The sequence below is a fragment of the Nicotiana tabacum genome, chromosome 6 (assembly GCF_000715075.1).
Source record: "Nicotiana tabacum cultivar K326 chromosome 6, ASM71507v2, whole genome shotgun sequence".
Taxonomy (NCBI): domain Eukaryota; kingdom Viridiplantae; phylum Streptophyta; class Magnoliopsida; order Solanales; family Solanaceae; genus Nicotiana; species Nicotiana tabacum.
The window spans coordinates 115949784-115959936 of NC_134085.1; the positions used below are offsets into that span (position 1 = coordinate 115949784).

Here is a 10153-nt window from a genome sequence, read left to right on the forward strand (position 1 = left end):
ACTTATTTATATGAAAATTTTAAATTTTGGAGGCTTTTTTTGAGTGTTCTTGCTAAAGATCACTGATAAAATAATAGAATAGAGGACAAAAATATAAATAATAATAAACGACAAATAAGAAATTGGGAGGTAGTCAAAAAACAATAATGCTGGGGACAAAGGAAATAAAGAGCACAACGATTAGGGAAAGTGAGACAAAGTTCAAGATAAATTCGAACTTGAATCTTACACACGAGAAAAGCTTCCAAAAAGATATACTAGCTATGACACCTTTGTCTAGTTTGTGACTTGGGGTGGCAGGATAAAATATTCATCGTAGTTTAAATTTTTTTAAAAATAAATATTTAATAATTTTATCAACCTAGCGGGTTCCATAACAACCCCACCCTACAACGTGGATCTGCTACTGTCTCCAATTATTGGAAATAAAATTAAATACTGAAATGGATAAATAAAAACTGATAGGATACAAATGACAATAACTAAACTTGTAGACCCTTAAAGACATGAGAACTTCCCTAATTGACTTTAGTCAAAATCCCCAAATTCGGCTTCCCAACATATTTTCCCTCTTTCCTCATAAAGAAAACGAAAAAGGGTCATAAATGCCCTTAACCTATCAGAAATGGCTCAAAAATGCCCCTCATCCACCTTTTGGCCCAAAAATGTCACTAACGTTTTCTTTAGTATCAAAAGTGCCCCTTGAACTAACAGACAACAACTGTGTGGGGCTTTTGCAAATCCACGTGGCGCTCTTTGATTGTTCAATATTAAACAACTTTAGCTTTTATCATTAAAGTGAGTGTCAAGATATGTATTTTAACACCAAAAATTGTAGCTTTGCAGTTGCTAAAATACAGGTAATTAACTTTAAAATAGCAATTTTATAAATGTTACTTGAAATATAGTAGAATTTTAGCCGAATAAATGGAACCAATTTTTAGGTAAAGACACCAGAAGATTCAGTTTTTTACACAGCAAAAAATGAAATTGTGCTAATAAACTTGAAAGGAAGAAAAGAAAAATTTAAGTAAGGAACTGGAAGAGAAAAGAAAGAGTTGAAGAACCCTATTAGAATATGTGGGTTGGGTCTAATTATTTTTTTAATGTTGACCAATCAAAGAGTGCCACATGGATTTGCAAAAGCCCCACATAGTCAACTGTTATTGTGTGTTAGTTCAAGGGGCACTTTTGATACCAAAAAAAAAACATTAGTGGCATTTTTGAGCCAAAAGATGGATGAGGGGCATTTTTGAGCCATTTCTGATAGGTTATGGGCATTTATGACCCTTTTCCGTAAAGAAAAAGAGTGATACGTACGTAGTGTTGCTCAGTTCCTGTCCAGGGGCACTCCGTTCGCATTCAACTCTTGTCCGAGTCCGACACCTTACTGAGGAACACTATGCCGTAATTTCTGATTGATCCCTCTCCTTTTTCAATCTTTGCATTTTTTTCCCTTGATAACCATAGTGTCTGATTCAGCTTGTGGGCACCTCTACTAGGGGTACCTGCTACCTCAATCAACCAATACTTGGCCAGATGAAAAGAAATCATGTAGTGTATTATTTCCTCCATTGGGATTTGCATTTGTTTTCTTCTGCTTATCAATGTAATTTCTCCTTCACATTTCATGCTAGCGAAATTATTACAAGTGTTTTTTCCCTGAATGCTTCACCTCTTCATATGTGATGTGATTATTATCCATAATATAGAAGTAGAATCTGTTTTCTGTCAGTATTAAATTAAAGAAGTTTCTAGGCCCTAGTAGATGTCCATGGTAAAGAGACTAGAATGTTCTTTGATGCATTCTCTTTGAGAAGAAGATATATGCTTGATACTACCAGGGGAAGATGTAGAGCAGTGGTGCTGGCTTCATCTGAACCCAGTACTTTCAACTAGGAGCATAATTTATGTATAAAAATTCACTAAAATTACAATGAATGATCGGTCTGAATCCATAATGTTTAAAATACTATGATTTCATTGCTAAGAACCTTAAAGGTTGAACTCATAAAGTTTAGATCCTGAATCCGCCTCTGGATACTACTGGTTGGCCGTAATTTAGTTAGTATGAATTTTAGCTGCATTAAGCAATCACTTTTGAGCTTCAGCAACCCCAGTCGCCTCCCCAATTTCTTCGCCTTATCCCTTCTACTTCTTCCTTCCACTTTGATTGGTTCCCTATGATTAGCGCAGGGAATAAGAAAAGAAAATACAGTTGGTTACTGTAATAGAGGTAGTTTGAAGATATATATAGATAGTTAGAAAGACGCTACATTAATGTTTAATTAGAATTACTAAGTGTTTTGATGATTCGTGGGAATGCTAACATTACTAAGACTATAAGAAAAGTTTTTAACATTGCTTTTGCACATTATGCAGTTGTATGCTGTTGTATGCTGTACAATCTCACATGTTCATTACTTGTGTGCTCTTTGCATTGGAACTGATATTCAGTGGTACTTTTGAATGTTTACTGTCAAGCCACTTTTACTCCCTTTCTTCTTTTTTGATTTCATATTTATAGATTCTTTTATCTGTCAGTGTATATTTCTGTTTCGTTCATGTAGTAAATATAGATTCTTTTTCTGAGGTTGCATGGCCGTAGTAAATAAGTTTTTCTTTCAACACCATTCTTCTGATGTTACGAAAATTTCTATAATGTGATCAACATAATGCCAATTAAATATCTTGAATCGATAACCATCTTTCAGCTAACTTAGCCTCCTCCATCCCTCGGGACCAACAAGGGGTAGTACATGAATATTCACCTGTTGTCCATCGGCTACGCCTTTCGATATGATCTTAGGCCCTGAATTTGCGGAGGAATCCTTGCGCTTCGAGGGCATTGGATTCTCATCGACGTTTGCGTTACTCAAGCTGACATCTCGCTTCCGCTTCGTCTACCACCGCTCGTGCGGAGGCTTTTCTTTAAGGTGGGACGCTCCCCGACCGATGTATTTTTACATCCCACCATTTCAGCAGATCGCTTAGCCCATTCATCTTCAGTGCAAGAGCGCTCAATCAATAAGCTGTTACACACTTTTTCAAGGGTAGTTGCTTCTAAGCAAACCTTCTTTCTACTTCAACATCAACTTCGTTAGCTAACTAATTGATCCTCGCCCATCTTTGGCTGCCTTTCAGGAGGATTATGTTGGACCTATGTGATCTTGTTACAACGTTCTTTTCTTTTTTTTTAAAAAAAAGAGAGATTTCTGGTGAAAACTTCAATCCTGGTTAGGCTCTTCTTGTTGGAGTATCCTTGCTCAGAGGCTAAAGTGAATTGAATTCTCTCTTTTCTTTCGGGAGTGCCAAAGAACTGAAGTTCTGTTCTTAAGACTTTAATCATGTTTGATTTTCATGTTGAATTTGCATCAAAATTGGCCTCCAGATCAGACCTTTTTATTTCTTAGAGGACTGTGTAAATTTGTGAAGATTTTGAAGACATCTTGGATAAGAAATGAGAATCAAGATCTTAACATCTTAGACTATTGTGTGCTACAAAAGGGTAATGTTAATAGAATATATTTTGAAACCAAATTTTGATTGTCTGAATATATAGTGAAGATCGCATTGCTGAGAACTTGAACATAAAATAGCATACAAGCCCCTTAGTAGCGAATATAGGATGTAGTTTATCTGGTTTAAGGTTGTCTTGATCAGGGAAGAAAAGCACTTAAGATTTAAGACCAAGTTGTCATATCTCTGTTTCTGGCTTTATCTATGTCTTATGTAGGTGGTATCCGTCCATAAAGACATCTTTCATTATCTGTTTGAAGTTTAAAGATGTCGCTCTTATTACCTTGCAGTGATGGATCTTCTAGGAGAGAATGCTGCAAAACTCTTGAGTAGCTTGGATGACCTTCCCGTTGGGAGTATTTGTCACACTTGTAGGATGCGATCTTATTATGTGGTGTCAGGAACTAAGTTACTATACTCAATATGTACAGGCTATATGGATATACGGTAAGCTTAAACTTTGATGTACAAACCTTTTAAACTATTGTGTTATCTGCACATTCTTGCAAGCTGGTTATCAACTTGAATAGGAGAACACAATTCCATGGATGCATCTGATTTTGACTTTTGAAGAGGGCCCATCGCTAGGAAAATTGGCTGTGTCTGTATGTCTTTGGCTTCAATGTGATAGTAATATAACTTTGGCTAGTTTTAAATTATTTATTCTACCTACATCAGGGTGAAGGTGTGAGAATTCAGAATAGTGTATCTTGAATGGAGTAATATTTATTTGAACATGAAGTATTTTCTTTATATTGTTTTGTACCTCAAAATTAGTGAATGTGACTAAGTGTAGTTTGACTTTATCTCTTGTCGCAATTGTTTTTTTGACTGACTTAGCTACACATTTTTACTAAGGATGAAAGGACCGTTATATGCTTCCTCAACTTTCACTATCTCCTACTTCCCCTTGAATGTTCTAGGATGCCTTGCCTTCCATCCTGGAAAGCACCAAAAGCAATTGTGCTCTCTTCCTTCACTTGCTGGGTTCAAGTTATTTGATTTTTTCCGAGTCCTGATGCCAGGACAAGCCTGTTCAATCCTAGGGAATGTTGAGCAACATCCTCGAGATTGACTGTCAGGCTTTGGCTAAACAACTTCAGTTTCTACACTAAAAGATATCGTGAGGATACTTAAAGAAATTGTCAAATCAACCGAGTTGCACCATCTGAACGCATAAGACTGACATTCATCACTAGGTTACAAAACTTTATCTTAATTCACACAGTCATTTGAAACATTTTCGTCTTGAGTATGTCTTTTACGGTTTTACCCAAAAAAATAAAAAAGAGGGACTATAACTTCATTATACTAATCATTGTTTATGCAATGTTATTAAAAGCGAAAAGACAAGGTATAAGTGGGCTGATGGAATTGGGCTTTAGTTAGGCAAGGTCCATAGAGAGGAACCCTAGGATAATATCCCACCATTTCATATCTCCATCTCGTTCTGCTTACGAATTCTATCCTCAGAGCAGTGAGAACCTCTTCCGTTCGACAAAACCATCCGAAAACAAACAAGAAATCATTTGAGCGCTTGAGTTGGTCCTCATTTGCAACAGCATGCAGAAATGCTTCAGGCCTTCCTGCACCAAAGACAAAGGATAAAACTTAAGAGAGTTTGCGGTAGTAAGGCTGGCACAATTACTAAAAACTTTAGTTCGTCTGGGTAAATCCTAATAAACATAATCCACAATGCTGTAGAATGACAACAACAACAACATACCTAGTGTAATCCCACAAGTAGGGTCTGGGGAGGGTAGTGTATATGCAGACCTTACCCCTACCTTGTGAAGGAGAGAGGCTGTTTCAGTTAGGCTCTCAGCTCAAGAAAAGCATAATCACAACAGTTTTGGTTGTAAAATGAAACCCATAAAGTCTCAGTGGCATAGTCTTCTTGATACATACTTGATTTAGAGAACTCATCTATTTGACAAAATAAAGAACTCATTTTTGTTTTTGTTTTTGAAACCAGCAAAATAAAGAACTTTTAGCTATTCAAAAAGCATAAAGAGACTTCTTAGACTATCAAGTCGGTAGCATAATTTTTTAACAGTATGATATAGAACCCCAATAATTAGAAACCAAAAAGCCCCTACATAACGTGGCAGCTGCAGCAGCATGTGTTGCAAGGACGTCCAGGCAGTTTCTTGATTGACAGGGGTTCAGAATCCAAGTTAGACGGGGGTTAGGTTATTGGAAGCTTCTTACTTTAAATGTACAGGATCTTGCAGCATTATAATTGACATCTCCTAGTTTTCCTTCAGAGGACGAAGATTTGCCTCATCCTGACCGGTCTACAAATCCTTAAGCTTAAGAACACAAGCACAAAAGGTGGCTTGTTCCTATTTACCGTATTCATGTGTCTTGTTACTACAAGTGACCGAAATCCTTTTCCATTGGATGAGTTGCTAAGTAAGGCATGGCTTGGCTTCAGAAGCTAGACCCTTTTATGGGGTTGCAAACAGGGCACACAAAGCTATTAAAGCTTTGTCCAGATGCAAGCCCTTACTGCAAAGTGCTAAGTGAGCTTCATTCAAGAAAATGTAGAAATCATGACTAGAAGTCCCTATGTACCTCACAAGATGTGCTTGAAAATGGATTTGAAACAAAGAGATGTTTACTAACAATCCTATTTCCCCCAAAATGTTAAATAGATTAACTCATCAATTGGAAAACTGGGAGACAACCATATGCTTTGTATGACATCCATGATCAAAGTTTCACCTGTAGGACTGCAGATATCGGTCACGTACGGCTGAATTTCTGCTTAGTGTACAAGTGAAACTTTAAGTCAATATCTTTTTTTTTTTTTTTTCATTTTGTAGTATATGTAAGTTAAATGCACCACCTATGTTATTAAATGCATCATCTACTTTATCTAACCATCAGATATATATGACCTGAACTCTTTGCATTTATTTTACATTGAGAAAGCTACTAATAGAAAGTAAATGAATGTTTCAGCAGGTAAGTGCAAACTTTGGCTACAAATAGCCTTTGTGCATTACATACAGATTCATAGCAATAGTTGAGTGTGTTATTTTGAAAATGTCTGATGAAACTGGAACCAGTAAACTCTATGAAAAGATTTATGAAGAAGTTTGAGTCTTTGAAGGCTGATTGGAAATAAATGAAACCAAAGTTTTCTGCTGATCCTTCATTCCAGGCAAGATTGGAAATTGATAGGAATAAGTTAGGCTTTGAAACCTCTTTCGACAGAATGATGCAACAGTTCGATTCTTGAGGGAGTCTATGAGGGCTGACTATGGTAAGATAGAAAGAGTTGTGCACTCTCTTCCTTTTTCTATGGATAAAATAAAAATCGAACAGAAGCAGTTGGATGATGAATTCAATCGTTTGATGCGTGTTGTTATGCAGCTTAGAGGTGTTTTTCCCGATTCTCTATGATCATCTCTGATTTTGATGATAATGCAAGAGTTATCTCAGATTCTGATGATGAATTAATTAGAGAAGTTGATGAGTATCACCGTCCGAGTTTTATGCACTCTTCGTTTCTTAAAAAATTAAAAGAAAGTCATGATCATTGTTTGTGCTTTAGATCTTGGTTCAGAATTGAGTCCACCTCCTCTACTATGCGAAAAATAAAGTCAGTTTTAACTTTGTGGAGTGATTTTCTTGATGATTCCATATATGTAGGTCATTGGTTCTCATGTTTCATCTGTCATCAGTATTTCACTAGTACACACTTTCATTTTAAAGAACTAGTTTCAAAAGCACTGCCAGTATGTTGAGGAACTAGCTACATGGAGCTTGTTTTTCACAAGTAGAGGAACGTGTGACTAGTGAAACCGATTCTAATTGCTTCTCTTAATGCATGCATTTGCAAATTGAGCTTATAACAATGTAGATAGTGTTGTTGCAAACTCTTGTTCCTTGACCGATAGAAAGATATTATATTTAGGATCACTTACTCCTCAGTATTCACCAGGAGCTATTACTAGGTATATGTTTGTGAAACTTACTGTGCTTTGCAGCATGAAAGTGTAGAATTTTTGTTGGTGTTCATGGAATGTAGTATTTTTTAGGGTTGGAGAAGTCAAATATTCCTTGGATGCAGACCATTCCTCAGGATTCACCCTCATTTTCCTTTGATGGGTGCCTGCCTTCTAGTTGGACCATTCCTCTTTCTGAACTCATCACTCTAATCTCGGAAATGATATTTCTGGAACACTTGTTCGTGGGAAAAACCTCTTTCGCTATAGCGGTTTTTATTGTGTAAGTAGAGGGTTAAAAACTTCATATGTATGTGACTGCTGAACTGGATTGATGCTATATGCATAGCAGTCTTGCCTCGCTAACTAGCCGTCCTCTTATCCTTTTTCGTGCATGTGTTCTTCAAGTGTCTGATAGTGTTATCTCTCTTGATCATCAGTTATCGTTATGAAAGGAGCTTTGTCAACAAAATCGTACATTTCTGGGAGCATGCTGACCAAAGAATAAAGTCACTCTAGCGAGATCAATTTACCCTACCATCAATTCTCAGACTTATGGATGCTCTATCTTGAGATTCACTTTGACATGGTACCTCCGTGTGCTGGTAAAACCGTGAGTTTAGCTAAAGCATGATTAGCATTTATTCTTTCAACAGTAAGATGGCAGTCCACTCGTTAATGCATATCATTCATTGTTTGATTGCAAATAGAAGTCAAGTTTACATTTCTTTAAGATTTGTTTAATGCTGCAAGCTGGTTTGTTAGTCATTAGGTTCCAGGGAAAATGTAAGTGATGCTGGGATCCGTGATAATTATTCAGATTGATGAATAGGCCCTTGTCCAGTTCAGAAGGATGTAGGTATTCAGATCAATGACAGCAAATTATTTATGATTTAACCCCTTTAAAAGATATTTAAGAAGATCAGTAACTCTTTAGTTTACTACTCCATCAGTTTATTTCAAATCTCCTATTGTGGGCTGATATTGAGTCTGGTGTTCTCTTAGCATTGACTGCCAGATCCATCAAGTAATACAAAGGTAAATTGTATAAGGGTATTCTGTAGTCATGCTTCACTGACAGGCACTTTGTTCTACACATATTTTCTTTGTACCAAAATTCAGTTTTAATCTTTGTGCAGGTACATGTATCTTATGCAATTTATTCTTCATTTCCCCTTGCTCTCGCATGTGACACGTTGAAACCATTCTCACCTAAATGTTGCAAGGGGCAAAATAGGTATCAACTATCTAGTGCTTCTGCTTTTCTTTTTGAACATTTGTTGAATTGCAGAAGTAACAAAGTGGTACTAAGAATGCAATTTACTACCTGGTGGTTTCGTTGCATTACTTTTCCTTTGTATTTTCGAGATCAAGTTGAGCTTTATGTAGCATTATTAAGGTAGCATCTAAGGTGTAATTACTGTGTACCGATAACTGAATTAGTTTTATGTTTAAAATTAAAATATGTTCATAGGCTTTACTATTGTTTGTTTATGACCTAAAAGTGTTCTGTTCAGTATAATAGGATGCTGCATATGTACATTCAGGGTCATCCCGTATAGATTTTCATTGTACTCATCATGTCAATTCTCTTTTATCATTGCGCGGACTGTGTCCAGATACTTTCTTTGGTTCCACCTGTAGATAAATTCTCGTTCCCACTTTATGCAACTTCATGTCTGATCCCCATAAAACAGTGAAACATGGTCAAATAGATAAGAAAGTAGAATACATTGGTCCAATCCCAAAGGAACCTAAGTATGATGGTATTCAAGTCGTGGAGAACCAAAAAAAGAAGGGAAGAACTCAACGAGTGACCTGCAATGGCAGAGTTTATGATTATATGCTTTGAAAGCTTGGGCAGATAAAGTGGCCAAAGTGGGAAATGAAGCTTATGATGATTAAGTAGACTAGCGCTTAGGCAAGTATGCAAACGATAGGAAAAAGTGAACAAAATTAAATTTTGTAAACATCATGATTATTCTTTTGAAGTTTTGCTCGTTAGGTTGGACTCCTTATTGGAATTCATGCAACCTTGCTTCAAATTGCAGGTATTAGATGGATGGCATTAAGGCATTATGTGTTTTTTAAAAGTTTTAACTGCTATTGATTTGTACATAAAGCTGAAATCTGGTGCTATTACAAGATCAGAGAAGTCTTTAGTTTTATTGAAGTACGGTCTAGGAAAAGAACTTGTATACCTGCAATGCAAACAATTGAATGGATTGCCAGTGAACACTTTTTGTTCTCCACTAACTATAGCTGCTAAAAGCCTCACTTGATTATAGAGTCTCGTGGTTAAAGCAATTATGTCTTTCCACATCTATGAAAATGCTACCATTATGCATGCTATTAGACTTAATTATCCATCCTCAAGTTCATCTGTTTAATAGAAAAAATCACTTGTTTGAGTAAATTTTGAGAAGGACAAAAGGACAATTAAAATCACCTCCCAAAGATGATACACGTCTCGAAGGCAATGATTATAAATAGGAAAATAAGAACATCGTGATGCCTTTCCTTTTCCATTAGCTAAGCATGTCAATTTGGAGTGATTCCCAATATCCTTTCAATTTAGTTTCTATCCCTTTTTATTTATACATACTTTAGAAGGTGTAAATCATTTGCTTGTCTATTTATATACTTTGGAAACCGATGGAGGTGGGATTTTCCACTCC

At 36.3% G+C, this 10153-nt stretch overlaps 1 long non-coding RNA gene across 8 annotated transcripts; it reads left to right on the forward strand.

Annotated features, from left to right (window-relative positions):
• The first annotated feature begins 993 nt into the window (after window positions 1-993).
• On the forward strand, window positions 994-9732 carry LOC107816166 (uncharacterized). 8 transcript variants are annotated; one of them, XR_012710653.1, is made up of 5 exons: window positions 995-1407; window positions 1503-1609; window positions 3810-3966; window positions 7916-8513; window positions 8615-8955. It is a non-coding gene; the product is annotated as an uncharacterized LOC107816166 (long non-coding RNA). The 8 variants fall into 8 exon arrangements; XR_001654877.2 differs by having other exon boundaries at window positions 996-1407; window positions 1503-1554; XR_001654872.2 differs by lacking the exon at window positions 1503-1609 and adding an exon at window positions 9527-9727 and having other exon boundaries at window positions 1002-1407; window positions 8615-8712.
• The last annotated feature ends 421 nt before the right edge of the window (window positions 9733-10153 follow it).